This window comes from Dipodomys ordii, unplaced genomic scaffold (assembly GCF_000151885.1).
Source record: "Dipodomys ordii isolate 6190 unplaced genomic scaffold, Dord_2.0 Scaffold97, whole genome shotgun sequence".
Lineage (NCBI taxonomy): Eukaryota > Metazoa > Chordata > Mammalia > Rodentia > Heteromyidae > Dipodomys > Dipodomys ordii.
Window position 1 is genome coordinate 11,659,165 of NW_012267313.1, and position 25,673 is coordinate 11,684,837.

The following is a 25,673-nucleotide window of genomic DNA, read 5'->3' on the forward strand; positions in this document are numbered from 1 at the left end:
TTCCTTCCTTCCTTCCTTCCTTCCTTCCTTCCTTCCTTCTTTCCTCCCTCCCTCCCTCCCTTCCTCCCTCCCTTCCTTCCTTTTCTTACTTTCCTATTTTGTATCAACACTAGACTTAAACTCAAGGCATCAAACTCTTTCTCACTGATGGTGCTCTACAACTTGAGTCATGTCCCCAATCCATGTTTTGTTTGTTAATTGGAGATGGAATCTTGAGGACCTTTGTGTCTGCACTGGTTTCAATGTGCAATCATTTAGGTCACAGCCTCCTGAGTAGCTAGGAGAATAAGTGTGGACTTCTGTCTTCTTTCTTAAGAATCTAAACTATCGTTTTTCTTCAGGCATCTTCTGGTTGCATATAACTGGAGAAAAGCTGGAATAGGGGATGGTGAAAGGAACTTCTGTGTTCTCAATATCAATGATTTCTGCATGCCCTGACTAAGTTATTCCCACCTCTGTCATTTCACAGTCACGTTTTCCCTTAAGAATATGACACTGAAGAAACACAGAGACACCAACAACCCTAAATAATTGAACACAATTGGATCTGAAGTACTTCTAGATGTGAAAGATTATAAATTCAAAGCAGTCTGGGTGATTTCATTGATTCTTTAATTAATGCAACATTTGTGCTAATTTTGAAGGTAGTGTGAAGCCTCATAGGTACCATAAAACCCAGCAATATATTTTCTATATTCCAACCACATCAGCCCTTAGCTGGTTAAACCAAGTAATCCTTATAGCACTCAGGAATAAAAAAGAACCTCATGAGACCGATAAGGAATTTATTGCTGTTCCTATGGATGTCAAGTTTGTTTGATAATTTACTCAAGGTGATTGAAAAGGGTTGTCAGAAGTCTCTCAGGATCCATAATAGTCATATATGTATAGAAAAATCCCTTGGAAATTAAGGGGTTGTGAAGATTTGCAGAATGTTGAGCTACATGTTCACGAGCAATCTAGATGAATGGGCAACATAGATGAAAATTCTCAAATGTCCTAGGAACTAGTATATTTTCCTTTCAACTTTTACATTTTACACTTTGAAGAAGACACTAAAAAACTGTCAATATGATAAAGATCTAACTTAGAAATTCTTGTGGTTTCACCAAGGGATAAAGTAACAGTCATTATTAAACCCAATAAATTAAACAAAAAATTAGTAAATGGATATCGAGATATGTACTATTATAGAGAAGAATGTATAAACTCATACATATGTGGATATATTTTATATATATAATATTTAGCATACAATATCTATTGACTTTTAAAACTGTTTTGCTAAAACTGTTTAGCACTTTGGTTTTTCCTCTAGTCAATAATGATTACATCATACTTAAAATGTGTTAACCATTTGAGTCTTAAAATATCTAAACTCTTAAATAGCTTCACAAATGTATTCATAAACAATACACAAGTAAATAATGAGTAACAGTGGATGGATTTATATATTCCATACCTCTGTAGGGCTTTTAATCTGAAATAGAATTTAGTCAACAAAAGTATTTTTTAAAGAATATTAAAATGCTAAATATCCAGTACCATCAATATTCTAACTGATGTTATTTGCAGTAGTAAACATTGTTTCTTTAGGGTAGAAATATTTATTTATGTAGAAGAAAGATATGTAACAGAAATGCAGTATTATTTATTATCTAGAGCTGTTTTGATGATGCTTGATCTTTCATGTAAATCTTATTCTATCAATTATTTTTAATGACATATATAATGTCCTATCCTATTAGTGATACATTGTAACACCTTATATTACTATTATTATTATTATTTTATTATTATGCCTTTATCTAAAACAAGAGATCATTTTTTTTCCTTTGTCTGTCATGGGGCTTGAACTGAGGTCTTAGGATCTGTCCCTGAGCTTTTTTTTGCTCAAGACTAGGGTTCTACCACTTGGAGCCATAGCTCTACTTCTGGTTTTCTGATAATTCACTGGAGATAAGAATCTCATAGCCTTTTCTGCCCAGCTAGCTTTGAACTGTGATACTCAGATCTCTCAGCCTCCTGAGGAGCTAGGATTACAAGAGTGAACAACCAGCACCCAATGATAGATGAATTCTGAATAAACAGGAACAAGAACTTTTTTGTTGTCACATGATTCTTCTTGGGGTCTTGATTTATTTTTATTATACCTAAGTAGTTGTACAAAAAGTTGTGATCCAATAAAGCAGTTCCTGAATACAGTGTTTCTTGATCAGCATCTCCCCTTTGAACATTCTCACCCATCCCTTCCAACCCACCCCATTCTCTCACTTTTCTTAGTTTTGTCAGATCTGCCTTAAATGTTTGACTACATTCTCCCCCCACTTCATCTCTTCATTCTTTAGCTCCTGCCCCTTCCCCTACTCTACCTCTTTTAAGTATCCATTATCTTGTGTATATTTTGTTGACCTTTGATTTAGTCTTTCTAAGGAATTCATTGTTTGCAATATCCCCTGAATCTATAATATTCCAGTTAATAGTTTTGTATACATTTGCATACCACCCTGCAAGTTTACTTATATGTTTATAAACTAATTCTAGCTTCCATATATGAAACATTCAACCTCTGTCTCTTTGGGCGAAATTACTTCACATACTATAACTTTTTTTTCCAGATTTGTCCACTTCTTTCAAATGATACAATATAATTGTAATAGTTGAGTAAAATTCCATTGTGTATATATGCCATATTATCTTTTATTTATTGTGAAAATACTGTACAGAGGGGTTACAATTACATGGGCAAGGTAATGAGTACATTTCTTATCAAACATTGTTGCCTTTGTTTCCCCTTCCCATCTGCCCCCAACCCCCCTCACCCCCCCTCCTCCCCACCTCCAGGCCAAAGTGGTAAACTTCATTTTCAACATAACGTCTTGCATATCTCATTGTTGCAATGGGTCCACCTGTATCCCTATTTAAACAATTTGTTTTTCCCTTCCCCTCTACAAATTATACCACCATCAAATACAGTGAAAGCAGGGGTTATATAGTGGGGGAGGAACATACAAAGCAACAAAGAAATCATCTTATAAATACATTAGAAACAATCGCAAGTAAGAAAAAAACACATTTGAATCCTTATCTTGGGGTTTATTTAGCCTAACATCAACTTATCTGACCTTTTCTGTTTGTCTCAGATATATACTAGTAATTGCAAATAAGGGAAACCATGGAACCTATGTTTCTTTGGGCCTGGCTTACTTCACTTAATATAATTTTTTCAAGCCTTTCCATTTCCTAACAAATGGGGCAATGTCATTCTTTCTGATCCATTCATCTACTGAAGGGCATCTGGGATGGTTCCATATCTTAGGTATGGTAAATAATGCTGCATAAACATAGTTGTGCTGGTAGCTTTAGTATGGTCTTGTTTGTGATCATTGGGGTAAATGTTGAAAAGTGGGATTGCTGGGTCATAGGGGAGCTCTATGTGGAGTCTTTTGAGTAGCCTCCATACAACTTTCCAAAGTGGTTGAACAAGTTCACACTCCCACCAACAATGCAGTAAGGTTCCTTTCTGCCCATATCCCCTCCAGCATCTGTTGTTATTAGAGCTCTTGATTATAGCCATTCTAACTGGAGTGAGATGGTATCTCAATGTTGTTCTGATTTGCCTTTCTTTTATGTCTAGGGAGGTTGAGCATTTCTTCATGTGTCTATTGGTCATCCTTCTTTCCTCTTTAGAGAAGTTTCTCTTTAAGTCTTTAGCCCACTTATTACTTACTGGGCAGGTGTTTCTTTGAGGATTTGTTGTTTGGGGATTTAATCTTTTGAGCTCCAAGTATATTTTAGATATGAGACCCTTGTCCGTTGTATGGCTAGTGAAGATCGTTTCCCAATCTGTGGGCTTTCTATTGAACTTATATGTCATATACTCTTGATCAATTCATCTAGTGTGGGGCATCTGGACTTATTCCATTCCTTGGCTGTAGTGAAGAGTTCTGCAATAAACATGGTTGTGCTAGTGGCTTAACTCTATCTTGATTTGTAATCTTTTGGATAATGTAATCTTTTGGAGTTGCTGGATCATAGGCTGTTCTATGTTTTGTTTCTTGAAGAACTTGCACACCGCTTCCCAGAGTGATTGGACAAATTTACATTCTCATAAACACTGTATTAAGGTCCTCCTTTAGCCACATCCACATCAGCATCTATTTTTATTTGCATTCTTGATAATGGCCATAGCTAACTGGAGTGAGATAGAATCTCAATGTTGTTTAGAAGAAGAAAAAAATGTCCAACAGACACATGAAGTATGCTCAACATCTCTAGACCTAAAAGAAATGCATATCTACATGGTGTCTTCAAATTTAATATGTTGACTTAGAGAGAAGAAAAATAGAAGTGATGTAAGCTTGAAGATACAATATGCATGACTCACTTATCTGAATGTCCAAATAGGAGCTGCAAAATCACAAAACAACACAAAAATGCTTATGATCTCATACTGAATGCCCCCTGAAAATTAAGCAATATTTTATATTGGCTCTGTCCTAATTTTATAAGATGTGCAACATTTATAGTTTCTCCCATATTTCTTCCCCCTTTTCTAAGTTCTTTCCTCTGTTGATGCATGGCTCTATCACTTAATTTTCAATGCCCTGTTCTATGGGTTCTTAAATTTAGCTCAAATGGACCATTTCCTGATGACACTGTACATATGGTATTGATTTTTGTTTGCCCTTTGGTTATCCTCTACAATCCTATCTTCCTAACTAATTTCATTCACTTTAGTGGTTGTCACTTGACTCTGTGATAATGTTGTATGGAGTCTCTGTCTCCAGTTTAGGATAGCTTCAAGCACTACCTGAAAAGGTGCTTTTAGTATTCTGATTTTCTGTTCTCAGAAATAGATGAGTCCACTGGCCCACATTTTTAAGAGTATTAGTTGTAATTTTGTGGGCATTTTCTAGTAATTTTATTTTTTTTTTTTGCTCACTTTTAGAATTGAAAAACCTCTCCTACAGTAAAAACCCTGCTTTCACTGTATTTGATGTTGGTATAATTTGTGGAGGGGAAGGGGAAAAACAAATCATTTAAATAGGGATACAGGTGGACCCTTTGCAGCAATGATCTCATTATGTGGAAAAAGGAACTTTACAACTTTGGTGGGGGGGTGGGAGGGAGGATCGGGGAGGAGGGCTGGAGAGGGGTATGGGAAAGGATGGGGAGGGGAAACAAAGGAGGAGGCAACAGTGCTTGATAAGAAATGCACTCATTATCTTGCCCATGTAATTGTAACCCCTCTGTATGGTATTTTCACAATAAAACAAAACAAAACAAAACAAAGCCTTACAACTTTGGCGGGGGGGGGGAGGGAGGGGGAGGAGGAGTGTAATAGTGGAGATGGGAGGGCAGGGATGGTAAGGGAAAAACAAAGGAGGAGGCAACAATGCTTGATAAGAAATGTACTTACTATGCTTGATAAGAAATGTACTTATTACCTTGCTCATGTAATTGTAACCCTTCTGTATGGTATCTTCACAATAAAAAAAAACTTAAAAAAAAAGAACTGAAAAACCTCAAGGGCTCTCTATGATTAGAAGTTACGCTATTTCTCAATACATCTAGAAAACAAAATGTGTGTGTGTATCATAAAGTATATTTTGGAATAATTGGTTTTTACAGTAGCTCACTGAAAAACAAAGTTGAATTTTATATTGGGCTGTTAAAAGCATCTACAAGACTCTAAAACATCAGCATCCACAAAACAAAAATAAAAAGATTTGTCTCATTAATTGGCTAAGTAGATTTAAATATACCTATTCAGGTAAGTAGGGGAAAAAGAACAAAATTCTACTTTGGATCTCTATATAGAAACATAATTAACCTGAATTATAAACACTGCCATCAGGAGATAGCACAAAAGAAATATTGGGAAATCTGAGTCTGGAGTTGGAATATTTGTAAATTTGCAACAAACTTTGCTAGTTGGATGAATTTCTCTCTTATCCCATCTGTAAAACTGTAATAAAACAGTAATCTATTCAATATTATTTTTAAAACTTTGAAACAGTTCATATATATATATGCATATAATTACCTTTATAAAACAAAATACCTCTTGTTTTAAAAAAACTTTTAAAATAATACCTGATATATGATATATGCTTGCTTTAGCAGTCATTATTTTGCATTGTGAATTTACTACTGATTATGTTAATGATATACTTTTTTTTTTGGTGGGTCCTGGGGCTTGAACTCTGCATCTGGGCACTATCCCTCAGTTCTTCAGCTCAAGGTGAGCACTCTACCACTTAAGCCACAGCGCCACTTCTGGTTTTCTGAGTGGTTTATTGGAAATAAGAGTCTCATGGACTTTCCTGCCCAGGCTGGCTTTGACCTGCGATCCTCAGATCTCAACCTCCTGAGTAACTAGGATTACAGGCGTGAGTCACTGGCGCCCAGCCTGATATACTCATTTGTATAGTTAAATGTTTACAAAAGTACTTGGGGTTGATATAGAGATTAAAATACCATAGAAAGGAAAAATAATCCAGAGATACAAAAAGAAAATGAGTGAAGCACTCTGCACGAGGCTGAAAGGGCATAAGCAATGAATCTACCATGCACTTGTCAAAAACACAAACCCTTTACAGGAATCAGCCAAAATTGTGATTGGCTGTATAACTGTCACTATGCAAAGCTCAAAGTACCCTCTTATGTTATGCTTCCTATTGTGAATTCAAAACCTACACATTACTCCACTGCTTTTCTTCTACAATTGAAGATAGACATTTTATTCCAGGGAACAGAAAAAAAAGTGTCACTTCTAATTTTATTTTATTCTTGATCCTTGGGAAAATAGTTGTATAATACCATAGTTTTTATTTGAGTCATTCTGTGTCTTGTTGTATCATATATCCTGTTAATCTGGAGCATAAGGAATAAGCAGATTGTCCATACCACCATCAATAGTAGCAGAAGACAGTAAGCAGGTCAGTTGTCACATCTGCCCTTTAAAAAGCAGCAGGAGTAATTGTAAACAATCACTCATACACTGTGGACTTGATTGGACTTTAAATAATTGTCAATATTTCATTTGCCATCCTGCTATTATTATTGATTAAAATAATCAGATTCACACTTGTTTTGACTGATCTTTATTAGTTTCATTACTGCTTAGTGGCCTTAAATAAACAGTCAACGTATCAGGATTCTTTTGGCTACTTTAGATAGTGCTAAGTGACATTTTATAGAACCAGAGACAGCCAAGATATTCATGTTAGCATAGTCTCAGTAGAGAGTCCCAGTGGGCGGGTGTAAAAGCAGCGCATAAGTGAGAGCTCAGAGAAGCAGGTGGGCATGAATGGAATCATATTAACTTATAAACAAAGCAGAGAATGCCCTTCAATCACTGTTTCTTTCATGCTGCAAGCTAATATTGCTGTATTTTTCACCTGCTTTGTATTTTTAATAAACAACATTAATGTAGACTCCCAAAGCATACAGATATTCATGTATACTGGCTGCTTAGGTAGTTGTAGTGAACATTAAGACATTAAATGAATGAAATAAAGTAAAAATTCTCATTATTTTCCCAATAACTAAGGTATGTGTACACACGTGTATGAATATGTGTGTAGTTAGGAAAGAAAAATTGGACACGGTATTTTATAACACTAGTTGCTAACGTTGATAAAAAGGAAAGATTTCTAGAATGAGTCAGTATTCTCTGGAAATCAGATTAGACCTGGTGTTTTCCTTACTGGTGGGTAAATTTGTTATGTGTGTTGAATATTTAACAGCACTGGTGACTCAGGCCTCGACATAGCACACTGAGTGCAAGTCAAGCTCTCAGACACAGAAGTTGTATGAATCAAGCAGGCAGATTTGGAAAACAAGTATTGCAATCTGCATATCTTTTTAATGAAGCCCTTAAAAAATACCTCTCTTAGCCTAGCCTCAGGTCCTAACTTTCATTTCCATGAATCATAGCATAAGAGGATGACTCCATGTTGTCTGCCTAGTCACCACAGCAACTTGAGCAATCTGTGCCTTTTATGCATCACAACAAACTCTTGCAGTCCTGTGAGGGCCTAAGTATTACATCCTCAAGACATAGAACTGATTAATTTTGATGATGATATCATACTAGTTTAATGTTGGTTACATTGGTGAGTCTAGGTACTAAATTCTGTAATGATACAACCCCCTTGGAATAAAAATAGGCTCTTATTGTCTTACCCCTTCAGTTATGTTAAGCTTGAATTTGGATTACAGAGGTAAATTCTTTTTCCTGGCTTCAGAGCAGAGTCTTTCCATGTGAACTTTATGCATAAGATTTCCTCTTCACCTCTCTCATTCTTTCCTCTCCTAACACAAGGAAGCCGATGTCTGTACTTGGAAAATCATTGTGGTTGGAAGCCATGCGAAGGGTTTTCTCCTCTAAAGGAATTAAGCCTGTGATTCTTCCTTTTTTGTTGATAGAAGTCCACAAGTCAGCAGTTACAGTTAGTATTTTAGCTCAGAAGTGCACTCTCTATTGTGTAGGAGTTATGTGTTGTTTTAAAGCCAACATCCCCACCGATTGCTGATGAGCTTGGCATTGATTCGATCACACTACTCCTTCTGCATTTTCTGGAAATGAAAATGGAACTGTTTTGTCTTTGTAACATTTGCTTTTAACAAATAACATCAATATCACTTATTTTGGTGGTATTTACTATCTGACATGTTTGTCTTTAATGGATCCTGGGATTTATAGGACCCAGGTTAGTGGCAGTAATTCATGCAGCAAATGCACAAGCAGCATTGCACATGAAAAAGCCAGGCTGGTGCAAAAGACTGAGAGTCTGAATTTTAGTGGAAACTCAATTAGGATACCAGTGCCAAGATAGAAATATATCTGGTTAAATCAATATACTCTCTGTTAGTCATAATACTATAAACTTTTGATGGTTGCACCAATATAGTTGGACATATACATGCAAAGTATCATATTATACAGTCATATGTAATAGCATTTTAAAATAAAATACCTTTTTATTGCTCCTTTAATCATATTGATTAAGACTTTATAACTGGATTGGCAAACTGTTGTTTTAGAATCACAGCCTCTACTGAATTTTAGAGACCAGAAATCTTACAGTGATGAGATAAAGTAGCCAAGTTTAAAACTATAGTTGTTAGTGGAGGAATGTGATGAAGATTTGCACACCAAAATAGGAGATGCTTCTTGTTAATCATATAAATGACTGGCTTTGTGGAGAGCTGGGGGAGCCACGACCAAAGACGGCTGCAAAAGCAACATTGTAGCTAAAATGGCAGGGCCGCGTGGTGCGGCTCTGACCTAAGATGGCGCTGGCTCCCGCCTTCCGTCTTCCCACGAATGCTCTCTGTAAAAAACAACTCCTTATATGGCTATGACTTGGCTCCTAGTTTGCTTCCGTGTTTGCAGCCCTATCGGTATATGCCACGTGGCGCTTCAGGATTGGCCATCCAGGAGGCTTATAACCGGAGCGCGGGGGCGGATGGGAGAGAGAAACAAGGAGAAACAGGGAGAAGAAGGAAGAAGCGGGCAGGAGAGAAGTAGGAGAAAAGAAGCTGTAAACAAGGTCCTGAATAAACCGCCTGAAAGAAGAACCTGTTGTCGCGTCATCCTTGCGTGTCGAGGCAGTAGCGACATGGCTTCTTGTCATAGAAGACAGTAGGTCACAGGTAAATAGTATGGTTATCAAGGGAAATGAAATATCTCACCTTTAGTTGAAGGATACTAAGTTATTAATCATTTGTTCAACAAAATCAGGTACAAATTAAAATCATAGTCTTCTAGTTGACGTTTTGTTCTTCAGTTTCTGTATAGATAAAATGATTATCAATATATAATTCATGCCATTTTCCTGAACTTTCCACAATTCAGTTGAAATAGACTCTGGCATCTAATAGTTATTCTAACATATACTGTTTTCAGCTTGAATCATATATTCACCAAGTACTTTGTGATTCTAACTTATCAGCTATTATATATATATATATATATATATGTATGTATATATAGTAGTTGATAAGTAAGTATATATATACTTACATACATCTATAGTAGCTGATAAGTAAGAATATACTTTATGTAATATATAAATATCATATATAATATATAAAGAGAGTACCAGAGAATGTGTGGTGGCTCACACCTGTAATCCTAGCTACTCTGGAAGCTGAGGTTTCAAAGCCAGCCTAGGCAGGAAAGTCCGTGAAACTCTCCAATTAACCACCAGGAAACCAGAAGTGGACCTATGGCTCAATTGGTAGAGCGCTTGCCTTGAATAGAAAATCTCACGGACATCACCCAGGCTGAGTTCAAGAGCCCCAAACTGATAGTAAAGAGAGTGACAGAGTCAGAGACTGAAGCACAGACAGAGAGAGAACAAGAGAGGAAGAACAACAGAGAGAGAAATTGGAGAGAGAGACACATACAGAGAATAAGAACATGGTCATTAAAATTGGAATTGGAAATAATCATGATTTATAGAATCTTCCAGCTTACCTAGACTTGTGTAAATATCCACAGTATGGCTGATTGAAGCTATTTCAATATGAGGTTGTTGAACACAGTTGGGTAGAAATGATACAAATAACCTGTTACCTGTTGTGAATGATATGACACGGCAATTTTAAGGATAACAATTTTTATGTTTGTAAGATTTGAACACATGTAGAAATATTTTTTTTCTGCCAGAAGTTAACTCTAACAGTAGATAAAAGTTACATCTAATTTAAGGTAAAACTCTCTCATATAGAGTAAGAAATAAAATAGAATTTCTCAGGCTGGAAGGAGAAAGGCAAAATAAATATACAGATGATGTACACAAGATTTTATATATGTACATATGACAAATATTCATATATAGTACTTTGTATGTCTTAGAATTGTTTTGAATACTTTATAAATGTGAACTGCTTAGAATAATAAATATAATAAATACAAATAAAAATGAAAACAACTCAGATTCATATTATTGGAATATAGTCATGCTTTAATTAAAACAAAAACGAAAACAGTTGAATTCCACCAAAAGTTGGAAGCTGTATGATAGCTAAATGTTTAGTCCACTTTGAAAGTTCTCTTTTAGTTGTCTGTTTATATTTCAAGTATTATGTGTTAAGCAATTAATTAGGAAAATGTTTTTAAGGAGCTCAGAGTCAAATTCAGCATCTCTATTTGATACAAATTAAGGTTAGCGTTGGTAGCGATTGTTGGCATGCCCGAACAAAAAATATCTTAAGCTCATTGGGTTTCAAGTGAAGTTTATGTCTTCCTTAAACCTATCGTAATGTGAATCCTATCCAATAAACAATCAACCACAAATTCATTCAGGAACCTAAGTATGTTCCATATTGGGACCAAACTTCTGTCAGTTCATCAGACAGAGAAAGGGAGAGATGGTAGTGGATTGTGTGAGGGAGTTTTAAGCTCCATTAGTGGGAGAAGCATTTGGTAATGTCTGTTTTAGATTTCATTTCTTTTTGTGAGTGTACTGGTACTGGGGTTTGAACTCAGGGCCTGGGTGCTGCCCCTTAGCTTTTCCCACTCAAGGATGGCACTCTACCACTTGAGCGAATCCTCCATTTCTGGGAGAAGCATTTTGGACATACTATATTCCAGGTAGGAATACAGTATATGTTATGTTGTTTTCATTTGAATTCCCTTATAATATATGATGTTGGAAATACTTTCTTATGATTGCTTGCTATGTGTGTATTGCTGTTACTGAGGTGTTAATTCATCTGTACATTTTAATCAAGGTTTTCATTTTCTCATTATTTTGTTTCTTGGATGACAGTCCTTTTTTCGTAAAATCAAATGTCTATTTTTATTAATTTCCCAGTCTGTGATTTATCTTATTCTTTTAACATGGTCTTTCACAGAGAAGACATGTTTAATTTTAATGAAGTCCAGCTTATCCATTATTTCTTTCATAGTTCGATCTTGCCTTCAGGGATATGAAACAGCACCACCTTGTCCCAGGTCACGCAGGTTTCCTCTGTGTTATCTCATGGGAGTTTTACAGTCTTGCATTTTACATTTCATTCTGTGATCAGCTTTTGAGTTAATTTATGTGAAATATGTCCAGCTGTTCAGTACAACTCTTTGAAAAAAGCATCCCTTTCTTCCTTTGTACTGGCTTTGCTCCTTTGTCAAAGATTAGTTGACTGCATTTATGTCAGTCCACCTCTCACTCAGAAGAAAAGGAAGTGTATTTGACAAAACTGCAGTTATTGAATTTCTCAGCTAATGCTCACAACAGTTTTACAGGTAGATATTAATACTGTATGGGTTTTGCAGATGAGGAAGGTAAAGCTCAGTAAAAGGCTTAATTATTCTCTAGTTCACAGTGGATATATGCCGGAGCTCAGAGGTGAAACCAAGCCTTTGTATAGAGAGATTTTTGTTTGTTTTTTAAAATATTATTGTTGTTCATCTACTTCTTTTTTTGTCTTATTTAATATTTAAGCTTTTGGTAATAACAATTTAGGTCACTTGAATTGTTTTCTCCCTAAAAACAAATCTCCTAAACATTTAGAGCTAACTTTTCTACCATGAATTCAATAAGACAAAAAATGTTTAAGAAATTTCCATTTTTATTTTTCATTCTTTATTTTCCAAATTAAAAAAATTCTTTTTGATTATTTTATAAAATTTCAAGAAGGTGTTTTATACAAGACATAGACTTTTAAATAAAAAATAATGTTAAATTGGTGTCATTAAAAATGAAATGTCACACAAATAAAACCCTAAGAATATTGTTATTGTTTTATTGTTATTTGGAAAGTTATTTGAAATATCATCTTGCTATCTTTGTAAAGTATTTACCATTATATACCTTTGACAAAAAGGAAAAAGGGAAATAATTGCAGATTTTTAAGCTCATATTTCAAATTCTACCTTCCCTGCCATTGTGAAGGTCACTCTTTGGATTTATAGTCCACGTACTAAAAAGCCCCCTTTATCTTTGGGTTGTCATTCAAGTCTTCTCTTACAAATTCTTAAAATACTTTTTGAAGCATGCAGAGATTGATAAAATACCTTTAGATGTTTTAAACAGTTAATAGAAATGGTCAAGAGTATTGTGAAAAATGCCTACTTTATTTATATGCTTATTTTATAAGCCAATGTAAACCTTTGAGCAGTGAGAGGTCAAGTAGTAATATACAGAAAAGCAATTTTACACTGAGATAATCAGCTACTTATATTAAGCTCTTAGACTTACTGAAAATGTGTTTTCTTGGTTCTTTGAAAGAACAGTAGGCATATGATATGTCTGATCAGTAGATAGAAACACTTATTTTATATGAGGAAAACAGAGATTTCCTATTATCTTAAAATTTTGCTCCATCATAGAAACTCAAGTCCAATGGTTCATTTGTATGAGCAGTAATATTTTGTTTCAGATAGAGGAGTAACATGTTCCTCTTTTGAGAAAGCTACTCATCTTAAATAAAATAAAGTTTCAAAATAATAAAATTAACTTGGTCCTTATTTACCCGGACATGAAGTTTAACTTTTGGAGGAAAATAATGGTTTTTTAAAAAAGACCAAAATTTCATGCTATGAAATTCATCAATGAAAGTTTCCTACCTATTGAAGCAATTAGCTCATTAAAGTTGTTGCTGCTGTCTAGAGGTTAGCACTGGAAAGAAAATAGGGAAAATACATCTGTCAATTTAAGTGACTTTCAATCCCATATCTCTTTGCTGTTTTCAGGAAAGAAACGGAAAATCTAGTGACAGGTGTCTAGTAGGTGTATCATTATTCAAACTGAAAACATGACTTTGTCATCCACTAACTCATAATTCTCTCTTTTTAGCAACTTAATACAGTATCATGAAACAACAGCTCCAGACAGTTTATATCAAGACTTCCTGTCAAGAATCCATTGGTTGTAAGGAAAACAGGAAACAGCAAAGGGAGCATCAACCTTAACTAGTGTTCTGAGTCACCTCATCCTGGGTACTAATCTTGTCAAAAAATTTCATTTATACAGGAAAATTCAAAGTGTGAAAGAGGGAGGGAAGGTCTAGAGACTAATTATGCTGGTTGGAGAACTAACTAAGCCACCAGCTCTTCTTCAGTGTTGGTCTGGAAGACCTTGACACCATCTCTTCTCCCTTTTTTCTAGTCTGGCTTCCCAGAGCCTGACCTTTTCTATTCTAAAACCTGAGCAGTTATTTACCATGATATTGTAATCATTTAACAAATAAATAATACCAAGTGTTGCTAAAACTGGAGTTGCTACAATAATTTGGTTCAAGTTATTATACAAATGATTAGAACTTCTTCAATTTATAATAAATTTAGATTGGCAAATCAAAATGTATTCAAAATTTACTTTTCTTTCACTGAATCAAGCATCACATCATCAGAAACAATTATTAAAATAATCTTAACAATTAGTATATTACATATACACATATATACTTACAGAAATGCTTGAAGTTCAAGTATCAAATAACATTTCAGAAAATATAGGTAGTTAACACATCAGCTAGCTAGTCTAATCTAATGAAGCAGGAAGTGAATTATAGGACTGTGGAATTGGGAGCCTGCCATTATGCGAATTTGAATGGTTATTTTGATGGAGTGGTACGCTTGACCATAAAAGTAAAGGCATTCTATTGACGTCATACCCTCTCAAAACTTACATGTGTGCCTGAGAATCTTCCAACCCATGTTATCAAGTGTGACAGTTCTCTAGTTGTAAAATTTTTCCAAATAATCCAGACACATTGAGTACTTGTTAGTCTATAGCCTGAGTAAATACAATGTTTATGATGCAGACTAGAACTAAGAAGCGATGGGGTAGCTACAGAACGTTATCACTTCATTCAAATTATGTCCTGTTTTTTTTTTATTGTGAACATACTGTACAGAGGGGTTATAATTACATGGGCAAGATAATGAGTACATTTCTTATCAAACATAGAAGCCTCCTCTTTTGTTTACCCTTCACATCCCTTCCCATCCACCCTGCCCCTCCCACCTAATCCTCCCCCCACCCACCAAAGTTGTAAAGTTCGTTTTCGACATGACAACTTGTATTTCTCATTGTTGCAACGGGTCCACCTGTATCCTTATTTAAACGACTTGTTTTTCCCCTTCCCCTCCACAAATTATACCGACATCAAATACAGTGAAAGGAGGGGTTATACTGTGGGGGAGGGACATACAAAGCAACAAAGAAGTAATCTTATAAATGCGTTAGAAACAAATGCATGAAAGAAAAAAAATATTTAAATACATATCTAAGGGTTCATTTTCCTTACATCACATTATCTGACCTTTTTTGCTTGACTCATACATATACTAGATATTGCAAATAAGGGAAACCATGGGACCTATGTTTCTTTGAGCTTGGTTTATTTAACTTAATGTAATTTTTTCCAAGCCTTTCCATTTCCTAACAAATGGGAAAATGTCATTCTTTCTGATGGAGGCGTAGAATTCCATTGTGTATATATACCACATTTTCTTGATCCATTCATCTACTGAGGGGCATCTGGGTTGGTTCCGTATCTTAGCTATGAAAGACTTAAAGAGAAACTTCTCTGAAGAAGAAAGAAGGATAGCCAACAGACACATGAAGAAATGCTCAACCTCCCTAGCAATAAAAGAAATGCAAATCAAAAAAACATTGAGATACCACCTCACCCCAGTTAGAATGGCAAGAATCAAGAACTCCAATAACAACAGATGCTGGAGGGGATGTGGACAGAAGGGAACCTTACTTCATTGTTGGTGGGAGTGTAAACTTGTTCAACCACTTTGGAAAGCAGTATGGAGGTTCCTCAAAAGACTTCACATAGAGCTCCCCTATGACCCAGCAATCCCACTTTCGGGCATTTACCCAAATGTTTACAAACAAGACCACACTAAAATCCTGTTGTTTTTGAGACAGCTCCCAAATAATCTTAAGCTCAACTTGAGTTCAGCACAGTGTGTGTTTCTCTGATACATTTTGGTTGTAGTGGAGGAGATTCTCATGTGTATAACTTTCTATATGGCTTGTAATTGGATTCTGATTTTTTTCTCTGATATCAGCTGAAACATGTTGATGTTTTGAATGTGTGGTTTTTTATGTAACTGACTTCCTTGAAGAGAATTAGAGCTCATGGAAAGCCCTTGTCTTCAGATCCTTCTATATGCCTTGAGCAGAGAAGTATTACTTCACACTGCTTCTGCGGCGACTCTAAATGAAGGCAGAAAAAAACTGAAGAAGCAAGTAGACATTTTTGAATATTCATTTTTGAGTGTATATGTCATAGTGTATATGCTGAGTTTGACTTTTGACTGCAACAATAATTGATTGGATTTCTACAAATAATATAAAAAAGAGAACTAAACTGTCTTTGGGTAAGTACAAGCAAGAGGACTTTGAGTTAACAAGGAGCTTGAAGGAGATTGAAGACTGTCAAAATAGATTACTTGTCACTATAGGAAGAGAAAAAATTCTGTAGAATTTCTTTTGGGGAAGGAGGTGAGGGAGAGTAATGAGGGGTGAGACTGATTGAACTACTGAGTATGGAATGTAACAGTGAAATAAATACGCCCTTGCATAACAAATTGAGCTAACAGAGAAAGAAATAATAGCAAGTTAAAACAACCTTCCAATTTTGTTGTACTATAAATGATTCCTTTTGCTTTGCTGATTCAAGTTGGGAAGGGACTGGTAGGAGAATATATTATTACAGAATATTAAACGAAGTTGTTCTTCATGTTCACATCTTCTTGGGGCTGGATTGGTTAGGATTCACTTTCTGATGACATCACTGAGAAGATAAACTGGAAACAGGATAAATCATCATAGAAAGGAATAAGCTGTGTGTGTGGGGAGGGTATTGAAAAACTCTTTTGGGTCTGCAAATTATTGGAATTTCCTCAGTACACATTTACTGCTTTAAATATTATTCTGTTAATACGTTTACATTTAACTGAAGTGTCATATGTTTATTAAAATATTTGCATTGTCATCATTCCAAATTTAATATCTTAAATAATTTTTTATGTATATTAGTATGAAGGAATAATATAATTTCTAACATTAATGTATTACGTATGTACAAACAGAAAAGCATATTTTATACTACTAACAACAAATAGAAATGGACAGATTTTATTCAATTAAAATATAGAAAAAGGGCTGGGAAGGTGGCTTAGTGGTAGAGTGCTTGCCTTGTATGAATGAGGCCCTGGGTTCAATTCCTCAGCACCACATAAGCAGAAAAAGCTGGAAGTGGCACTCTGGCTCAAGTGGTAGAGCACTAGCCTTGAGAGCTAAGGACAGTGCACTCCCAGAGTTCAGGCCCCATGACCAAAATAAAATAAAATAAAAAGCAGAAAAAGACCATAGAGAAGAAATATGAGTGTGAATTTAGAAGAATTTGGACATGATTTACAAAATAATTTTTTTTCTTACAGAGAATTTAGTTTCATTATTTTAGAAATCGATTGCCATTCTGATTCTTATTGTGAAATGATTCCTCATAATAGTTTCAATGATTTTCTTTCAGGTTTTTTTCTCGTACTATTATGTGTGGCTGTGTTTTATTGACTATTCATAAAGTGTACTTAATAACTTCACATATACTAGATTCTTGGTTACTTAAGTAGTTGGAATATGAATTGGCAAGGGGTGAAAACATATCTTCTCAATTTAAATGTATCTTAACTCTTTTGGTAAGATAACTACTTCTAAATATATAAAACAGTAAAGCAGAATAATACAGGGATGGAAAAAACACACTGGGGATATTTTTTCCTGATATGAAATACCTGGGTTGCAAAATGAACTTACCCAGAAACTTCTAATTGTTTTACAATGTAATCTATTATATTGATACAATTTTCTCATCTTTTTAACACATTCCATTAGTTACAGAGCTCTTTTTTTAAATAAGGTTTTTATTGTGAAAATACGGTACAGAGGGGTTACAGTTACATCAGTAAGGTAATGAGTACATTTCTTATCAAACATGGTTGCCTCCTCTTTTGTTTTTCCCCTACCATCCCTTCCCTCCCATCTCCATGTAGTTGTGGAGACAGAGCTCTTTTAAGAAAAATGGAATATCCAGTATAAATGTTTCAATACCTGGATCACAGAAAATATATCCTAATTATACTTTTATTTTCTATCTCAGTCTTTTTCTATAATAAATTTAAAATCAGTTTATCAATCAATCAATCAATCAATCAATCTATCTATCTATCTGTCTGTCTGTCTGTCTGTCTGTCTGTCTGTGTGTCTGTCTGTCTTCTATCTCCCATGATCTTTTTCTGTCTTCCAACCTATTGTTCGCCTCCCTAAACAACCACCTTTATATAATCATATTATATTATTACTTGGGATGGTAGGGGGAAAACAAAGGAGGTGGCAACAATGCTCAATAGGAAATGTTCTCATTACCTTGCTCATGTAACTGTAACCCCTCTGTACAGCATTTTTTATAATAAAAAATGTACAAAAAAGGAATTTCCAATCTCATTACATAAGAATTAAAGTTAAAAATAGACAAACAGAAAACTCACTAACGTGAATAGGATGATGGCAAGTAAGTATTTGAAAAGATGCACAGCAACTTTGACATTAGAGAAATGCAAATAAAAACACTATTAAAATTGACAAAATAAAATAAAAAACTAGTTACTCCTTATCAAGGAGCATATTTAGCATTCAATGATTACTATCAGTATTGTTTTTCAGTAAAAACAGGGATTTTTTTTGAGAAATATCTACTTTTTTTTTTTTTTTGTTAGTCATGGGTCTTGAACTCTGGGCCTGGGCACTGTCCCTGCGCTCTTCAGCTCAAGGCAAGCGCTCTACCACCTGAGCCACAGCGCCACTTCTGAGAAATATCTACTTCTAAGCGTGAGTCAAGTAATGCAAATTTATCTAGATGGCTCTTGGAATACCATAGATGAAGAAATTATCAAAAATGTAAACAAATGGTAAATATCATAGTGACACATAAACCACAAGAAGTAAACTAAAACACTTTTCAATGGAAAGAACAGAAATCATTTTTAATATAATAAATAATATTGTATTATAATCATAAATAAAAATTAATTGCCATGGTTAATACCAATATAGTTGTTTAAATAAATAATTACCTGAGATTCAAATACTTTTTTGAAAAAATACTCCAATAATTTATATGTAAATTCTCACCTGTCAAGGATGTAGATTTTAAGGACTATTCTTAATATGCTAACAAATTTAACATGAAAAGGAACCAAGTACACAATGTAGAAATCTGGTAAGAGCTAACTTTTTCAGGTCAGAAAGTGACCAATACTGGTGACCAAATCTTCGACATAAGTTTAACCCCTTTGACATATTATATTATGAAGAGACCTTTATCAAAGAGACAAAGGCACATGTTATGTAGAGTTAGATCTAAATTATGAACATATATGAAACATATATAAGGCTAACAAATGGTTGATGCAGGGGAGAATTACAATAGCGTTATTCCTTTTTAACATCTAATTACACTTAAAAAATACAATTCCAGGAATGTGTTTGTTTTTTTTTTTTCAGTTGTGAGTGAAGCCAAGGGAAAGAGGACCAGACAAATGGAGAGGGGAAGGGCAGGCATCTACAGTCATAATACTTAATGCACATATATGAAAATAGAACCTGGTAACTTGAGGGGTAGGTGCAGGTAGGGAAAGAAGAGCAAGAATAATGGAAGGGCTGGCCTGGATCAAAATGCATGGTCCTCATGAACTGACCTGTGGAAGTGAAACCCTTTGAACAGCTACTTAAAGATAATTTACAAAATTAAAGAATACTTTATACGTTGAGGCTTCTACTCCATCTTTTAACTGAACTTTAATTATTGAAAAATAATTTAAATCAGATACAAATTTAAAAAATTTCAAAAACTTCTTGACCAATAGGCCTCAAAACTGTCAACATCATCACAGACAGAAAGTTCGAAAAAAAATTACACATCTCGGTGGCAACCAAAAGAGACAACGACTAAATGCAATGTCATTTGAGAATAATAAAAATCTAGAAAAAATCTATCCAAACTAGAATAAAACATGAGGTGTAATAAATTATGATAATCATAGGAATGATCAAGAATATATCTAGACATCGGTAGCTCAAGCCTGTACTCAGATGCCTGAGATCTGAGGATCGTGGCTCAAAGCCAGCCTGGACAGGAAAGCCTGTGACACTCATCTCCAATTAACCACCAGAAAACCAGAAGTGGTACTGTGGCTCAAAGTGGTAGAGTATGAGCCTTGAGTTGAAGAGCTCAGGGAAGCACCCAGACCCAGAGTTCAAGCCCCAAGACTGACCAAAAGAGAGAGAGAGAGAGAGGGAGAGAGAGAGAAAGAGAGAGAGAAAGAGAGAAAGAGAGAGAGAGAGAAATGAGAGAGGGTGGTAACAAGTTCAATAAGAAATGTACCCTCTACCTTACTTATATAACAGTAACCCTTCTGTATATCAACTTGACAATAAAATTAAAGTTTAAAAAAGGATAACAGAATAGCTAACAGTTGTTATTAGTTATATATCAATATGAATTAATTCATTATATATGGTTATAACTTATTGTAGTAATAGATGTTGGACTTATAAATCAATATTGGTTTATTAATATATTTCAATATTGATTCATTAGTTATAACAAATTTGTCATAGTAATGTATAAGTTATAACCAGTAGTAAAACCTGAATGTGATGTATTCAGGGATCCTATAAACTATCTTGAAATTTTCTGTAAATGTTAATGTATTACATAATAGAAAAATCATTAGAAGTTTACATATTTTCAAAACACACATGCACATATTTGTGCATATGCATTTATATCACTCAGTAATCTACTTGTAATCAAAACTTCAATTTACACTATAGTGTCTGTTCTCAGGCTCTATCTGCCTAAGAATAATAGTAGTAATAACAAAAATGATAAAAATCATTTTAGGCAAAAAAATATTGCCAGGGTCCTCTAATGGGTGTCCTCATTTTTTTATTCTGAAAATACTGTATAGAGGGATTACGATTTGTGTCCTCATCTTAACAATTTTTGTATGGCTGAAAGAAAATCAGTTTCCTTACAAAGACAGTTGAAAGGAATAGTTTCCTTGCAACTGCATATGACATATGGATATTTAAGCTATTGTGGATGAGACAAATTATCAATAGGTTTGTCTTTTTTGGTAAGTCATTCCATAGGTCTTTTACTTTCCTTTCATTTAATGTTCCAAATTCTTTACTCCAAATTGTCATTATTACAATACCTTGCTTTTTCACGAGAAATATTTTTAATATATGTTTCTTTTTTGTACGTTTTTTTTATTTTAAAAATGCTGTACAGAGGGGTTTCACTATAAGGAGTTAATAGCTAATGGTAGTACCTTAGTATATTTCTATAAAAATTTTAGCTCTATCAATCATGATAATTTCAAATTGCTTATAATACTGAATTAAAAAATAGAGATATGTTATGGTAAGATTCTTGGATAGATTTTGATAGATGATCAAGAGAACAATCTCTTAATCTCCTTGATAGATGATCAGGAAAACAATGCTGCATCTTCTCCCTGGGGAGACAGAATGCAATGTTGATGTAACTATCCCTATTGAATAAATTTGTAATTTTGAAAGTATAACTAAGTCCACACATATCATCTAATTTCTGGTAAATAAATTATGGATCAAGAATTAAAAGCAATTTCACCATGAACATAAAAATATACATTTAAGAAATTAACATTTTGTGTAATTAATTAAAGTGGATAAGTATTTGTATTCAGATTATTACAAGATATTTTATTACCTGACTTTGTTTTTACCCACAATATTTCATTTAAAGTACACGATGTTTTGTTTTATAATTTTACATTTTAACATAGGGTTTAACCCAATATTGACTCCCACATCAAAATACAATGATATCCCAGTACTAGGTTCTAATGTGACTCTCAAAAAATCTCTTAGACACAAAATTTTCCTATTTTATCCATAATTTAGGAGAGTTGGTAAAATTATTATTATATGAAGAAATTCTATACTATTTGTGAATACCACATAGGTATACACATATGCATTTGAATATCTACATGTGTGTATTTATATAAAAACCAATTGACAATGCTGATTTTTATGGATATCACAAGCAGGGAATTCATATCACCTAAGTTTCAAAATATGTTTGCACCCTAGTCCTCTTGTGTTTTATGGTAATACCCACCATTACTCTATAATACTTCTTTGCTGAGATTTATACTCATATTTATGTTTAATAGCTATACTGATAGCCTTTATATTGTCATCTGCTGAGATCATTTTGACAGATTTGGCAATGAAAGTTATTTTTCTCATGCTAGTAATTAGGTTTAGTGACAGCCAATACACCAAAATGGATCTTTAACCCAATAATGTAATAATGCACAGTGTGTTAATTCCAGGCGATTTCTCTTGAATGTTAATTGGCTTCTAATTGTATTATGGTTACAGGTTTGGGCTATTGAGTTTTATTTGGTTTTGTTTTGCTGAAGAAACTACCTTCAACTTTGACATGAAGCTCTATGAGGACTTTTCCCTGATGTCAAAATTGAGGGCAAATATACTTTAACACCTTCAGTTTCTGTAGAAGACAATACACGACTCATTTGACTCAACTCCAGCAATATTTGTAAAGTGAGCAGGAGACAAACTGCTTTTGATGAGAATAATCATATATCACCTCTCAGGCTGGCTTTGAACCGTGATCCTCAGATCTCAGTCTCCTGAGTAGCGAGGATTAGAGGTGTGAGCCACTGGCACCCAGATCATTACTCTGTTTTTATATGAAGCATGCATTATGGCATCATCAAATTTTTATCATTTTCACCCTTGTTTCATGTTCTTCTTTCCTCTTGCCTCTTTCCTCCAGCTTCTCACTGCTTTTTATACTGTTTTATACTCAGATTCACTTTGTAGGTCTGAATTTCAAGTATGATAGAATATGCAATATTTGTCTTTCTCAATCTAGCTTACTTCACATAATGTGATGATTTCCAGTTTGGTTTTCCTGTAAGAAAAAAAATCACATAACTTTATTTCTGTTTATGGCTGAATATGACTCCATTGTGTAGCTAGGCCTCATTTTCTTAATCCAGTTGATAGAAACTGAGTCCTAGGTATCTATCCAAAGCAATGTAAGTCAACATAAAAGCGATGCTTGCACACCCATGTTACAGCAATGATTCACAATCCAAAACACAGAATCAGTCTAGGTTGACCTTATGTCTGACTGACAATGTGTGTAAAAGTACATTAAGGTCTTCTTAGCATTAATATTTTATTAGAACATCTATGTCTCATTCCTCAGTTTCTCCAGTTGATGTTTGCTCCTTCTTTTTTTTAATTGTGAGAATACCATACAGAGGAGTTACAATTACATGGGCAAGATAACGAGTACATTTCTTATCAAGCATTGTAGCCTCCTCCTTTGTTTCCCCTTCCCATCCTTCCCATACTCCTCCTACCTCTCCTCACCTGACCCCTCCCCCACCCCCCACCAAAGTTGTAAAGTTCGTTTTTTGACATAATCACTTGTACATCTCATTGTTACAAGGGGTCCACCTGTATCCCTAGTTAAACGATTTGTTTTTTCCCTTCCCCTCCACAAATTATACCAACATCAAATACATACAATGAAAGCATGGGTTAGAGCGTAGGGGAGAGACATACAAAGCAACAAAGAAATCATCTTATAAATATATTAGAAACAATTGCATGAAAGGAAAAGAAAACAAAAAAAATTTGAATACTTACCTTGGGGTTCATTCCCTTAACATCAACTTATCTGACCGTTTCTGCTTGACTCAGACATATACTAGTTATTGCAAATAAGGGAAACCATGGGACCTATGTTTCTTTGGGCCTGGCTTACTTCACTTAATAGAATTGTTTCCAAGTCTTTCCATTTCCTAACAAATGGGGCAATGTCATTCTTCTTTCTGATGGAGGCATAGAATTCCATTTTCTTGATCCATTCATCTACTGAGGAGCATCTGGGTTGGTTCCATATCTTAGCTAAAATTGCTGCAATAAACATAGTTGTGCTGGTAGCTTTAGTATGGTCTTATTTGTGATTATTTGGGTAAATGCCCAAAATTGGGATTGCTGGGTCATAGGGGAGCTCTATGTGGAGTCTTTTCAGGAACCTCCATACTGCTTTCCAAAGAGGTTGCACAAGTTTACACTCCGACCAACAATGCAGTAAGGTTCCCTTCTGGGAACATCCCCTGCAGCATCTGTTGTTATTAGAGTTCTTGATTATAGCCATTCTAACGGGGTGAGGTGGTATCTCAATGTTTTTTTGATTTGCATTTCTTTTATGGCTAGAGAGGTTGGGCATTTCTTCATGTGTCTATTGACCATTCTTATTCCCTCTTCAGACAAGTTTCTCTTTAAGTCTTTAGCCCATTTATTTATTGGTCAGTTATTTCATTGAGGATTTGTTGTTGGGGGATTTAATTTTTTGAGTTCCAAGTATATTTTAGATATGAGACCCTTGTCTGTTGTATGTCTAGTGAAGATTTTCTCCCAATCCGTGGGCTTTCTATTGATCTTTCTAGCTGTCCTTTACCATTCAGAAGCTCTGCAATTTCATGCAATCCCATTTGTTCAACCTTTCTTTGAATTGTTGTGTTTCTGGCTCTCTATTAAGAAAATTTTGGCTGGTGCCAAGGAGACAGAGGGTTTCTCTTATTCCATCCTGTAATGTTTTCAGTGTCTGCTTTAAGGTTTTCATCCAGAATTTGCAAACAAACAACCCCTCTCCCCCCCCCCAAAAAAAAACAACCAGTTCTCTATTCTGCTTAGATCCTATGTTTACTCTCTACCATTTTACACAGAAGATATATTGATTTGATACAATAAATAGAGGTTCACAATTTTCAAGAAATGAGAATGCTGAATTTATATGCAGTTGTTCTTGAATTAGAAACTGGACTTTTCCACATGAGCTGTCAGAGTAAATTTAAAAGCTGATGCAGAAGAGAAATGCCGGGCACACAGAGATCCGGTAACTGAGGATATAAACAGCAAGTAGACAGAGAAGTGGAAATTGATCAGAAAGGGAAATGCTTGATTCAGATTTTAAGTAAGAGGGTTAACTTTTCTTTTTGAAGCTGTGTTCTTTTTCCATCGTATGGGAAATTTTAGTTATCTGGGGATTTCTTCATTGATAATAAATAAATTTGGTGGTTAGATTTGAATGCAAAATTCCCTCTTTTGAGCTATTTTGAAGCATATGCTTAATAATACTTCCAACATCCATAGCTGATATGAAAACTAGTAGCTCCAACATGAATATACCCTGCAGATAAATTAGATTATTTCTATAACCTACCTGATATTAAAAACAATTTGTTATCCAAAAGCCAGATTGCAAAATATTCTCAAGATTAATTAATTACAGCCAATCTTTGCATTGAACAGAGATATTCTACACAAACTTTGAGATTCCCTTATGTACTTTTCTCTTAAATCATTTATAAAAATGTTAAATAAGGCATGTACTAGCACAGGGCCCCAAGGAACATCTGTGTTTACACTTCTTTATTTAGCAAAGTGTCTGTTTATTCTAACCTTTCCTCTTGTCTCTAAACTCCTTGTGTATCCCTGAAAAAACTCCAGATCCCATGATTTTAAATTTTT